Here is a 14,099-nt window from a genome sequence, read left to right as displayed (position 1 = left end):
ACTGGTAGCTGATTTGCTACTGGACCTACTATTGAATCTGGCTTCTCTGTTGTAGGGTTTGCATTGAATCAATGGTCATGTGTTGATCATTTACAGCTGGATCATCCACATGTAGTTTACTGCTCTTTCCTCTGGAATGCATGGAAGAGTTGGTGCACATGGTTTGCATTAAGATTTAGTTAGTTTTATATTTATATTCCATTCTTTCTCCAAGGAGCTCAGGGCAGTGTGTTATTTTTAGCCTACTTTCCTTAAGGAAAGTAATCTTATGAGATCGCCCAGCTCGCTCACTTGCTCGTTCGTGCGCTCTCTCTTGCTCTCTCTCGCTCTCTCTCCCTCCCTCCTTCCCTCCCTATCAAATTTGCAATGTCTGGACCAACTTGAACCAAATTTGGTACTGTTGTAGGGACATATAGGGGCACTTCAACAGCATAATGTGTGATTATGGCGGACATATGAATGTTTGAGGAGCAAGTGGACTAATTTGTGGACTGCCTAACCAATTTGAACCAAATATGCTACAGCTGTAGCGACCTCAGTGGCGTAGTTTGTAATGATGTCATCCACCCCAATTCAATATGGCGGGCATGTGAACGATAGAGGCACAAGTGGACTAACTTTTGGACTGCCTAACCAATTTGAACCAAATTTAGTACCGTTGTATTTAGTGACACATAGGGATACCTCAATGGCATAGTTTCTGATGATGTAATCCACCGCAATTCAAGATGGCAGATGTGTACACATTTGAGGCGGGAGTGGGCTAACTTGTGGACCACCTAACCAGTTTGAACCAAATTTGGTATAGTTGCAGTGAATGACACATAGGCACACCTCAGTGGCTGCAGGGACACATAGGGACATCTCAATAGTGCAGTTTGTGATGACATCATTCACCCCAGTTCAAGACGGCAGATGCATGAAAATTTAAGGCACAAGTGGGAAACAATTTGGACCATATTAAGTACAGTTGTAGGGACACATAGTTTGTGATTATGTCATCCACCCCAATTCAAGATGTTGGATGTGTGAATGTTTGAGGTGGAAGTTGGTAATTATCAATTAAGATTATAGTGAAAGGAAAGTAAGCCGATTAGTTATTACCAAAACTTCTTGATATCTATACAGTAACAATATAACCCTATGAGATAGGTTAGGCTAAGTTAAGTGGAAACGTGATCCACCCAGTGAGTGTCATAGCTGGATGGGGGTTTGAGTTGATGGCAGGAACTCTCCTCCTCCCACACGGTATCTGTGTGTGCATATGCATGCATTCAGCATCTCAGAAGTGATCTAATGCCTCCTTCTGCTTCTGTTGTGGTAATGGAGATGGTGTCATGGTCTTTCACTATTGCCCCATGTGCAATAGAGTGCACGTTGTCTATATAAATCCACAAGGTCCACCAATCTATATATATAATTCTCCTGGGTGTGCCCAGGAGAAATGCGTCCCGGCAGCCCAGCTGATTGGCTGGGCTGCAGGGGGCGCCTGATTGGCTGGCAGCACACCCAGGAGAATTCGCTTGCTGGGCGGCTGCGGAGGCAAGGCGGCGGGCCCAGGGCCGCAGCGGTGGAGCCCAGTGAGGCGGTGGGCCCAGCAAGGTGGCGGTGGCCCCGGCCGTGAGACGGGGCGAGGCGGTGCGCCCAGAGCGATGGCGGTGGGCCAGGCCGTGGTGGCGGGGCCCAGCGAGCGGCGGGCCCGGCAAGGCGGCGGGGCCCAGCGAGGCGGCGGGGCCGGGCCCGGCCGCGGAAGCGAGGCGGCGGGACTGGCCGGGCCGCGGAGGCAAGGCGGCGGGCCTGATGGCGGCACTCTGGGGCCGGCCGTGGCATCGGCGGCGGCACTCTGGGGCTGGCCAGGCCCGCTGGCGACGGCGGCCGCACTCTGCCCCGCCGGAGACGGGGGGCGGGAGGAGAGAGAGAGGTAGCCTGGCCGGGCCCGGCCGCGGAAGCGAGGCGGCGGCACTGGCCGGGCCCAGCCGCGGAGGGGAGGCGGCGGCCGCCGCACTCGGCCCCCGCAGAGCGGCGGCGGCCGCACGGGTCAGCTAGTATCTTTTAAATGTTAGAAGTAAAACTACATATTCAGGATCCCCTAACTATTGAAGAATTCTGAGTTTTTATTCTTGCTTAAAAACACAGAAGTGCCTTGCTGGACCAGCCTAATACTCACTGGATATGCAAGAGTCCCAGCAATCATCCAGCTAGTGTGGGAGAAGAGACTTGCATGCTTGCTTGTGCAGAGAATGACCCATACTGACCTGCCACTAATCACAGATATAATCCCATCATGACAAGAGGAGAGTATTAACTCCTCCACCCTTCACTGCATGTTGCAGATCTGGAGGCTCCTCCTCCATGGCAGATTTTTTCTTCATGAAAAAGAACCCCTTCTTGTCTACTGTCCTGACAAACGCATCAGTCTGTGATGTTTTTCTGTTCTCTTATATTCAGCAGGGAGAGGGCAACCGGCCCTATCCAACACAAGCACAGCATCCCTCCAGTGGCTGTTGCTGGTGTCTATCTTATGTTTCTTTTTAGACTGTGAGCCCTTTGGGGACACGGGACAATCTTATTTATGTATTTCCTTTTCTATATAAACCACTTTGAGAATGTTGTTGAAGAGTGTAGTAGTGGTGGTTTTCAACTTCCTGTGTAGGCCTCCCAGAGGCTTCCTCCTCAGAACTGGGAAAGAAAGACTCCCAGAGTGAGCCTGCAGAGGAGGGGAAAAGCAGGCAGTGGGAAAGGAAATGGTTTCCAAAATTTGTAACACAATGGGTGCAAAATCAAGCTTTGGCCATAGCACTGGCTATTCTGTATTGCTCATGGAAATTTATATAGATATTTATGTATTTTAGGCATTTATTTCCTGCCTCTTATATATGCCTCAAGGCAGCTAACAAAATGGCATCACACTAAAACAGTGACACTAAAAACAATACAAAGCAAATAACTGTAGAGCAGAGCAAAATAACATGAGCTGGCTAGCTGAAAAAAAGAACACACGTATGTAAGGAAGTGTGTGTAGGTTCCTCTTCTGCAACTCAAGAACTCCCTCCCCCCCGCCCGCCCAAACCCTTGGGGATTTTGAAGGTGGCTGAAGCTAGCTGGGGAAGCCCTAGCCATCTCTAACAGGAGAGAGCCGGTACAGCACAGCAGCTAAGCATGTGAGCTGGGAAACCAAACTGCACCTCAGCCATTAGGTGTCTTGAAACAAATAGATAGCTCTTAGCCACAACTTCTCCACTCCATATGCAAAATGGAGACAGTAACCTTGGCCCATGAGAAAAGCCTGTTGTAAGGATCAGTGAGATAATGAGGCGCTTCACACAACACGTGTGAAGCAACTGATGGGGTTCTGGGGGGAGAGCGGGCTTAGCCTCCCCACAGACGAGCAGCCTCTCGTAGTTTGGTGGCTGGATTGGCCGCCCACATGGCCGCCAGCTCCGTCACCGAGCTGGCGGGGGCCATGCGGCCCCTGGAAGTTCCAGGATGCCACGCATGAATGCGCGGGGCATTCCGGAGAGACCCCTGGGGCCGGGAGGCATATTTTAGCTTCCCAGCAGGGGTCTCCTCATGTGTTGCCACGCCATGGAGCCGTGCTGCGGCAGCACACAATCCACCGAATGGGGTTAGCGGAGCACACGCTCTGCTAACCTCGTTTAAGGGGAGGGGCACTTTTGGCAGTTTGCTGCTGGGAGCCACACGGTTCCCATGGCAGCAGATGACCAGGAGGAACTGGGCTAGGCTCCCGTAGCCCGATGATTCCTCCTGATGATGAGAAGAGCTTCCATGCATGTCAAGAATTGAAATTAGAGCCATCATCACCCGGTTAAAGAACTCTCATTTGACTAACCCAGATGTTTTACTTGAGAAATACTTGAGGTATAGACTATAGAAGCAAAAAAGCACATGTCTTTTGTGTTTTACATTATGGATGTGTGCATGTGTCCTAGCAGGTATCCTTTGGAAGAAGCATTCCCCTTTTTCTCTCACATCAGAGGGAGTGCCTCTTTGAGTGAGATAGTACCTACTATGATGCATGCATGCATAATGTAAAAACAGAAGAAGATAACTTTGGGGTTGAACAACTGTTAAATGGGTGTCTCTCTGTCTATCATATTGGCTGGAACAAGCAGCATTGTGACTCTAGAGCAGGCCTGCTCAACTTCGGCCCTCCTGCAGATGTTGGCCTACAATTCCCATAATTCCTGGCTATTGGCTGCTGTGGCTGAGAACTATGGGAGTTGTAGTCCAAAAACAGCTGGGGGGCCTAAGTTGAGCAGGCCTGCTCTAGAGGCAACTGGAGTAATTGATACACAGCAGCAACCAAAGGGTAAGGAGGATACTGTCATTTTTCATGCCACCCCCAAACAATCATCTAGGCATAGAAGAACAGGAGGAATTAGGGAGAATTGTAGGGATTTTCTCATGTGCTTTCCCCGCCAAAGGTAGAACCATATTAGAATGACATCAGTAATATCTAAGGGATCAGGTGAAAGTTCTTGAAATGACTGGCTCAAATTTCAAAGGAATCATGGCTGCCTAATAGGTAAGAAGAACTTCTAGTGGAATTTCTCAGGGGACTTCATCCATTTCTGTTGCAGACTTGCACAAGGCAGACCCACCAGCCAACCAATAGCCTAGCTACTGTCAGCACACCAGATAACTAACAACTTTCCTGTTTCTGTAGGCCTGATTCAGGACATTTATTACTCTCCTAACGAGTTGCTATGCAATCAGGTGAGTCAGAAGAAGTTGGGCAGGCCTGCTATGTGCAAATAGGTTTGTGCCGTCTAATCTATTCAGGATGCAGAATTGTATTTTTCTTGGTATAGAGAATTTGGAGATTTGGGTTCAGCTTTGTTGAGCACCAAATACACACAGTTGGGCTCCCTAAACATCACTCCAGAAGGTTCTTTCGCATGCAAATGAGGCAAGTCCTTTCTGCTAGGTTGCCTCTTTGTTGCAGTTCCATTTAAACTAGGGTTGTGCGTTTTGTATTTTTTCTGTTTTGTTTTTGGCCTGAATCCAAAACACCCCCATTTTGTTCTTTGTTCAAAATTGCAAAATCCAAATCAGAAAAGTTTTGTATTTTAAAAAATGGCCCCAGGGCAAAACTAATGGGTGGAGGTGGTAGTGCCCAATGGGTGGAATCTACCACCCAAATTTCAGAGGAATTGGACAAAGGGTTGGTTTTTGGTGAATTTTTGAAGTTTAAGATTTTTCCCATAGGGAATAATGTAGGTTTCAGCAAAAGTATAGCTTCACATCAGGGGAAAAGAGAGTGGCCCAGAGCAGAGTAGAGTGGGTTGTAGTGCCCAGTGGGGGCAAGGAAGCTGCCAGAATTATTTCAAAGGAATTGAGCAGAGGGCTGATTTTTAAAGATTTAATGGAGTTTATGCATCTTTAAGGTTCTTCCCCATAGGGAAAGATGGAGGTTTCAGCAGTCCCATAACTGCACTTGTGGGGCACTGGGGTGGCCCAGAGTGAGTGGTGGTGTAGAGCACAGAGGGTGCCAACCACCCCCATGGGTTGCTAACCCATGGGGCTCTGGGTTCTGTTGTTTCTGAGATTTTTGAGTGTATATTCTCTAGTAGCCTATGAGAGTGAATTAATGGTTTGTCATTGAAAATCTCATATGCTACCAGAGAATATACAGGCTGGGCTCAGACTGGAAACAAGGCAGGCATAGGCAATGGCATGGCATCTCTCAAGGGGGTGGAAAAAATTCTTCTGGAACAAAAAAGCAATGCAGCAGATAAAACCATTTCCAGGCTGGCATGCAGTAGCCATAGCAGGCTGGCAGGCTGGGCTCAGGCTGGCAACAAGGCAGGCAGGCATAGGCAATGGCATGCCATCATCATGGCAACTTGAGGCATGGCATGCAATGCAAACTAGTTCTCTCTCTCTCTCTCTTCAATGAGGCAGAAAGGCAGAATGGCGAATGAGTAACTAACTTGTTGAATGAATTGAAACCCCCTCCTTGAATTCCCCTCACCCTTGAAACCCCCTCCTTGAATTCCCCTCACCCTTGCCCCTTCTTTGACCCATCCCCTGGCCAAGGTGGGGTCAGAAAAGAGAGGCAAGAGGCAAAAGAGCAAATGGAGAACAAGGAGAGAATCGTCAGCAGGTCAGCCCATGCTTTAAGTTACCGATCGGAAGGCTGGAAGGGCAGGAAATTCAAAGCAATGTCAAACACAAAATGGAGACTGACTCAGAGATCGCCACAGAATGGAGGTCTGAAACAACAAAACGTTTTGTAGCCGAAACAGGGACGTTTTGTTTTGTGTACAAAACTTTCAGATTTGGAAAATAGGCATTTTGTTTTGTCTACAAAACACCGTAACTGGCCCATTTTGAGTACAAAACATTTTGTACCCGAAATGTTTTGCACATCCCTGATTTAAACAGTTATCTGCATCAGAGTCAATGCACAGAATCACACTGACAAGCACCCTGGTTGCTTAATGGCCACCTTAGGATGCTGAATAGAGGAATTTGTGTAGTATATAGATGAGGCAGATTGCTCCCAGTAAATGGGGCCAAATATGTCCCCAGTGTCCCTTAATTTAGCTGTGCACTCAAGGGTGGAACTACATGTAGCTTTGTTATTCTTTGGGGGTGTTATTTTCTTAGTAAAGGTAAAAGGTAAAGTGTGCCATCAAGTCGGTGTCGACTCCTGGTGACCATAGAGCCCTGTGGTGGACTTTGGTAGAACACAGGAGGGGTTTACCACTGCCTCCTCCCACACAGTATGAGATGATGCCTTTCAGCATCTTCCTATATTCAGCTGCTGCCCAAATCAATATAGGTGTTCCCCATAGTCTGGGAAACATACCAGAAGGGATTCGAACCAGCAACATCTGGCTTGCTAGTCAAGTCATTTCACTGCTTAGTACAATGTACTAAGTAGTACATAGCCCTTAGTACTTAGTACTAAGGGCAATTTACACAGAAAAATGCCAGAAGGGGAAATGGTTAGAAAGCCTTTCTCTTCTAATTTGACATCTTCCACTTCAAACAGAAACTTCAGTAGCTTCATTAATGGCTAAACAAAACACACACAAAAAGCTCTCCCAAATAATTGCATATGTGTAATCCATAGTTCCAGCCTTAGCTATCCAGGCAAGCAAGCTGAACATCAGACACCAAACCATGTGATTCTGAACTGTGTTTTAAGTAGAGTTTCCACTTATTTCTGGCAGGGCTTCTATACCTTTAAAAACAGTGTGCAGGCAGATATCTAACAGCAGGTGTCCCTACCATTGTATCTCCAGCCTGGGAAGGCTGTTCTCACTGGATTTCTACCTGTCACAAAACTGTTAAAAGCACAGCAGTCCTGCTCAAAACAAAAAGGTGGTATTCCCAATTTTAGGGCCTACAAAAGGTTTACAAACCTTGGGGAAACTTAGAAAGGGTGTTCACTAGGTCTGTGCAAAATGGAATCGTTAAAATTGGAAATGGTCTGATTTTACCCAGATTGGAGGGGCTCAGAGAGAGTTCAAACCCAAACTTGCACAGCCTAGTTCAGATTGGACTTTTCTAACTCCAGAAAAAAATTGAGCATTTTGAACCTTCAAATGGTGATGGGTATCTGCTCCCCACCCCCTCCATGAATGAGGTTGGGGGGAGTCACCTTTCAGCACCTCTCTGCCGGCTTGCCCATGCATTCATTTTTTAAAAATTTAAAAAAGTATTTAGCCTTTAATGATACTTACAATTTCAAAGCAAAAGCAGAAGATTCTTTGGTGTCACATGACTTCCCCTGAGATTCTTAGATGTTAGATCACTTTTCTTCCACATTCTCTGTGGGTACAATTTCTCAGTTACTTTTTTTTAAAAAAAAAAATTAAAATCAAAGGATGATCAGATTCACTTCTAATTAAATACACAGAGTTTGACCATCCTTACCTTCTTGTGTGCCAGCTTTGAGAGCTCCTAGGCTGGCCTTTTTCTTCCTTTCCTTTCCTTTAATATTAATTTTAAAATTTCCCCATAGACTTCTATGGGGATTTTTGCTGATAGTACTGATCCAAATTTACTGAACCCGAATTCTGAAGGGTCCAAAAGGACCTGATCCGATATATGTTATTATGGATTTGATCGGCTGGGAACGAAATCCATTTTTCCCCAATTGTACACACACCTAGTATTCACATTGGCCCCGGAACTTCAATCCAGACAATGATTCAGGTCCAACTGAGCTTAAACCAACAAAAAAAGAAATCAGCATTGGAAGTAGGATTGCCATGCTATTCCGAGCAGGACTCTTGTGACTTTGACAGCTTTGAGACAGGTAGGGATTCAATTTCCCTGTAGAAATAGGGGAAGTGCACCTGATGAATTACTGCCTGTGGCTCAGTTGTTAAATACAGGAGCCCGGCCGAGAAAAAAGAGCTAAGTCATGTCCCCACCTTTACCGGCTCTCTGAGAAAGTGATTTAGAAGAAACAATGCTTTTCTTAAAGTGACCTTAAAACTTAAAAGTGTAAAATACTTGTGGTTAACATGGCTGTTACAGAAATGCAATAAGTGTTTTCCTGCATGCGGAATTATTTTTCAGAAAACTCCTACTAAAGCCAAAGAGGTTTTGTATGTGTTTTTCTGAAAAGCCTCAATATGTAGGCCCTTGCATAACACAGTGCATGCCACTTTTAATCTTGGGTTTACCCAAGGATAGTTTGCCTGTACCCGATGAAAAAAAACAGCAATCATTTCCCATAAATAGCAATTGTAAAGATTACTGCTCAGGCCAACTGCCTTTCACGTGGGACAAAACCAATGTTCACCACTGTGCTTGGTCTAATAAAACAGCTAAACATTTATAATATTCAGAACATTCTTTTTATTTGTTTGTTCATGTATTTATTAGAAATATTTATAAGCTGCTCTTCAGAACAAGGACTTGCAGGGTGGTATATGGTGCATAGTTTTAAAATGCACACAGCAGCACCACTAATAATTAGGAGTATGCATGAAAAACAAAATCATCTTGGAGTGCTGTTCACTACTACAGGGGATCCCACTGTTATTTGTTTCAGGTCCTTCACTGTTTGTGTTAAGAAGACCCCGGGGTGTGTGTGTGTCAAAATTTGTTTTGTGTTTCCATTCATTTTCTCCCCCCCCCCCAGGTTAAAAAACAAATCTTCCTTAAACTTGTTTTTTGCTGGCACCTGTGTCATCTCAGCAGGAGCTACAATGTGCAAGTGCCTCCTGGCATAGGCACCATTTTGAATACCCATGACAGAGGATACAACATTTTCCCCAGGCGGTATTCAAATAGGCTTCCACCAGGGAGCGGCTGAACACACTTGCTGCTGTTGTAGCTCCTGCTGCTACTGACATAGATAGGAGTGGTAAAAAATAAGTTCAAGACTTTCTTTTACTTTAAAAAAAAAAAGCTAAAATAGAATTATTAACAAATGGGAGTTCCAGAAATGAACCCTGCTCACACCCATTTGTACTCATTTGTGCACTATCAGGATGTTTTCAGAAGATGAGTCTTGAACAAAATGAACCTCATTCAGTTTGGACACCATTCACATTGAAACCAAATGCACACCATATTACTACTACTACTACTACTACTACTACTACTACTACTACTACTACGGATGTTTATATACCACTCTTCAACAAAATTCTCAAAGCAGTTTACATAGAAAAATAAATAAAGAATAAATACATAAATAAAATGGTCCCCTGTCCCCAAAGGACTCACAATCTAAAAAGAAACATAAGGCAGACACCAGCAACAGGCATGGGAGGGATGCTGTCCTGGGGCTGGATAGGGCCAGTTGCTCTCCCCCGGCTAAATCTTGGGGAATCACCACTTTAAAAGGTGTCTCTTTGCTCAATTAGCAGCGGCTATTATTATTATTATTATTATTATTATTATTAATAATAATAATAATAATAATTTTTAATCTCAGTAGAAACAAACAAAACTCCAGCATAAATATATTTTTACATTTACATTCAAAAGTCTGGGGAAATGAAATAGTCTTCATCTGGCACTGAAAGGACATCTGACTCTGCAGCAGGAGCTTTTTCAGACAATAGGCTTTACTACAAGGAAGGCTTTACTGTGAGTTCGGGGAATAACTGATACTCCAACGCAAAAAGAGGATTTTTTTTTTTAACCTCAGACATAAATCGGGCTAGGTTCCAATACGGAGGGGAGAAACCCGAATCGTTTGTAAAGTGCTCTCTGAAATATTGCACAGACTTCGGAGTAAACCTGTCCAATATGTGAATGCACACCCACCCTCTCAAAGAAAAGTTTGTGCAAAAGTCGCCATCTGAAAAAGCTCCATGTGAGCCTCCCTGGGGAGCAGGGACACTCTTACCCCTGGTCTTTGGGGCTGAAGTCCAGGGCCCCCACACCCCCTGGGGCCCCCAAATCCTCTTTAGTCTGGCTTGGATGGTGTGTTCACCCCACTGTGCTATCGGCCTGTGCTACACCAGGTGGCTGAGTGCAATTGTGACCTGCGCCAGGTGCTTTAGAGACAGAGGGGGGAGTGGGGAAAGAAATATATGGGATGGGAATAGGCTAAGTTGTGTGTTGAAATGTCTCTATTAATGCATATTTGCATATACCTGTTTTCTTACAGTCTTGTGAGTTCAGTTGCTGTTTGTGCCCTCAAGAACCCATGTAGAAAAATACTGTGTGTGTAGCACAGTGTGTGTGTGTGGGGGGGGGGCGGGGGTGATGCTTAACTTGCAGTGGTGGTGGGCCTCCTCCAAAGGCCTTTAGGTCCAGGCTCCAAAATTACCTAGGCGCACCTCTGCTACAGAGAACTGGGCAGCATAGGAGAGAAGGCCTTTTCCCAGATCACCACTTCACTTCAGAAGACATGGAGGGAGATTCAAAGAAGGGTTTCTGAGGATGATCTTAAAACTTGGGCAAGCTCATGAAGAAGGAGCGAGAACAGACAATAGAATAAAGTGAATTATAATAAGTTACATAGAAACTGACTGGGGACAGTTGGGCATTCCAAGAATTTGCTGTATCTACCCACCTGAAACCCACAAATCAGTTAAATGATAGGTGTGAGCCACATATACATGTACGTTGCTTGATTTCCCATCGCTTGATTTCTTAACACTTGATGAATCTCATCTGAAGATATGAACTGTTCCCTTCCATTGAAAACTATTGAGCCAGCTTGGTGTAGTGGTTAGAGTGCTGGACTAGGACCGGGGAGATCCAAGTTCAAATCCCCATTCAGCCATGAAACTAGCTGGGTGACTCTGGGCCAGTCATGTCTCTCTCAGCCTAACCTACTTCACAGGGTTGTTGTGAAAAAGAAACTCAAATATGTAGTACACCGCTCTAAGCTCCTTCGAGGAAGAGCGGGATATAAATGTAATAATAATAATAATAATAAAATACAAAGTGCTAGTTATAACTTATAAAGCCCTAAATGGCTTAGGCCCTGGGTATTTGAGAGAACATCTCTATTGCGGTCATCTGTGGAGGTCCATCTACAGTTGCCGCCAGTTTGTCTGGTGGCCACACGGAGACGGGCCTTCTCGGTTGCTGCCCCGGGACTATGGAATGCGTTCCCTATTGAGATACGATCCTCCCCATCTCTGACAATTTTAAAAAAATACTTTAAAACCCATCTTTTTACTTAGGCTTTTTCAGCTTCTTGATAATTTATAGGTTTTAATTCTGAGATTAATTTTTAAATGGTTAGTTTTTATTTGTTTTCATGTGTGTTTTTAACTGTTTTATATCATTGTGAACTGCCCAGAGATGCGAGTTTGGGGCAGTATACAAGTGTGATTAAAAAAACAAACAAATAAATAAATAAGTGAATGAATGAATGAATGAATGAATAATCTGTGATGGCCCCTCTGCACCTGCAAGTCTTCACTTGCTGCTGTGGTCACCAATTAATAGGGATGTGCAAACTGGTTCAATGTCAAGCTGGTTTGACATTGAACCAGTTGAGTTCAACAGTTTGGGATTGAACCGAACCACCCTGTTCAGTCCAACCCCGGACTGAGTTCCCCCGGGCCATTCGGGGCTGGGGGTGGTTTGCAAATGGTTGGTTTTTTAAAAAGAAATTCCACTCCCCCCCCCGAGGGGCTTCTCCGAGTCAGCAGGGGGGGGTTCTATCGAGGTTGTCCCCCCCCCCCGCCGACCTCTGCTATGCAGTAAATCACCCTGTTCAGGCATTCTTTGGCCCTTTCTAGGACTTCCCTCCATCGTGGTGGCCACATTGGGCATGTGTGGCGGCCTCCAAAATGGCCACTGCAACAGAGGGAAGGCCCAGAAAGGGCTGGAGAATGCCCAAACAGGGCAATTTACTGAATAATGGAGGCCAGTGGGGGGGAGGGGGACCCATACCCCTCAAATGGGGTAAGTGAAAAAAATGTTTTTAAAGTTTGCAACACACACACACACACCCGCAGACCGTACTGAACCAAGCGGGGTGGTGGTTGCGGTTTCATACACACCCCTATTAATGTGTAACTGAACTGGCCCAAAGAGTTTGAGTTTATTTTATTCCTCCCTGCAATTTGGGGTTGGGGTGGGGTAATCAGTGGTCTGTTTTAAAGGGCTTTATAAAGATGGCTGAAATTATGTAAAATGCTTTGAATACTTGAAATTATATATTATTATTTATGTTATTTTATTTAACATATTTGTGTACTACCCAGAATGCAAGTCTCTGGGCAGTTTACAGCAACAGTCAGCGCATATGAAAGAGCCCTAAAGACTTACAAAATGGCAAATGCGGTTCAGTGTTGGCGAATATAGAGTGATGTACATTGGGATGAAAAACCCCAACTTCAAGTATACACTGATGGGATCTGAGCTGTCAGAGACTGACCAGAAGAAGGATCTTGGGGTCGTGGTGGATAGTTTGTTGAAAGTGTCGACTCAATGTGCAGCAGCTGTGAAAAAGGCCAATTCCATGCTAAGGATCATTAGGAATGGGATTGAAAATAAAACTGCTAATATTATAATGCCCTTATACAAAACTATGGTGCAGCCACACCTGGAGTACTGCATACAATTCTGCTAACCACATCTTAAAAAGGACATTGTAGAAGTGGAAAAGGTGCAGAAGAGGGCAACCAAGATGATCAAGGTGCCTAGAGCACCTTTCTTATGAGGCAATACTACAACACTTGGGGCTATTTAGTTTAGAAAAAAGACGACTGTGGGGAGACATGATAGAGGTCTATAAAATCATGCATGATCTGGAGAAAGGGGATTGAGAGAAATTCTTCTCCCTCTCATATAACACTAGAACCAGGAGTCATCCCATGAAATTGATTGCCAGGAAATTTAGGACCCCCAAATGGAGGTACTTTTTCACACAACGCATAATCAGCTTGTGGAATTCTCTGCCACAAGATGTGGTGACAGCCAACAAACTGGATGGCTTTAAGAGGGGTTTGGATAACTTCATGGAGGAGAGGTCTATCAATGGCTACTAGTCGGAGGGCTATAGGCCACCTCCTGCCTCCAAGGCAGGATGCCTCTGAGTACCAGTTGCAGGGGAATAACAACAGGAGAGACGGTATGCCCTCAACTCCTGCCTGTGGCTTTCAGCGGCATCTGGTGGGTCACTGTGTGAAACAGAATGCTGGACTAGATGGGCCTTGGGCCTGATCCAGCAGGGCTGTTCTTATGTTTTTATGACATGGCTCAGTCCCTGTTTTTTCTCCGTGGACTGAGGATGCATGACCCAGCAACTTCATTGAAGCTAAGTAGCTCTTGATCCAATCACAGTGCCTACTGCCTGGATCAGATGCTGCCAATGGGAACCAAACTGCCTTGAGTTCCATGGAAGAAAGGCGAGAAGTATATAAATACACTTCACCCTAAGATTGATGGGTCAGAGATACACATTCACTTCAGCTGTGCCCTCAGTGACACCCTGTAGTATGTGGTGTTCATTGCATGCAGGGATTAATACACAATGAGTGTGAGCCAGCCTGCAGATGTGCAAACCAGTGGGGAGGGACTACAGCTCAGTGGCACAGCACATGCTTAGCATGCAGAAAGTCCCAAGTGCAACCCCAACATTTTCAGCTAAAAAGAGGAGGTAGCAAGTGATGGGAAAGACCCCTGCCTTTCAG

General features: G+C 45.4%; 1 long non-coding RNA gene across 2 annotated transcripts in view; it reads right to left on the bottom strand.

Moving 5' to 3' along the window:
- Nucleotides 1-14,099, bottom strand: part of LOC128323490 (uncharacterized) — a 43,967-nt gene that overhangs the window by 28,583 nt on the left and 1,285 nt on the right. For both annotated transcript variants that reach the window (XR_008306292.1, XR_008306293.1), the window contains exon 2: nt 7,716-7,803. This is a non-coding gene — a long non-coding RNA (uncharacterized LOC128323490). The remainder of the gene's footprint in view (nt 1-7,715; nt 7,804-14,099) is intronic.

Source organism: Hemicordylus capensis, chromosome 4 (genome assembly GCF_027244095.1).
Source record: "Hemicordylus capensis ecotype Gifberg chromosome 4, rHemCap1.1.pri, whole genome shotgun sequence".
NCBI lineage: Eukaryota > Metazoa > Chordata > Lepidosauria > Squamata > Cordylidae > Hemicordylus > Hemicordylus capensis.
Note: the sequence above shows the minus strand (reverse complement) of the source record. Positions and strands in the feature narration are given on the sequence as shown.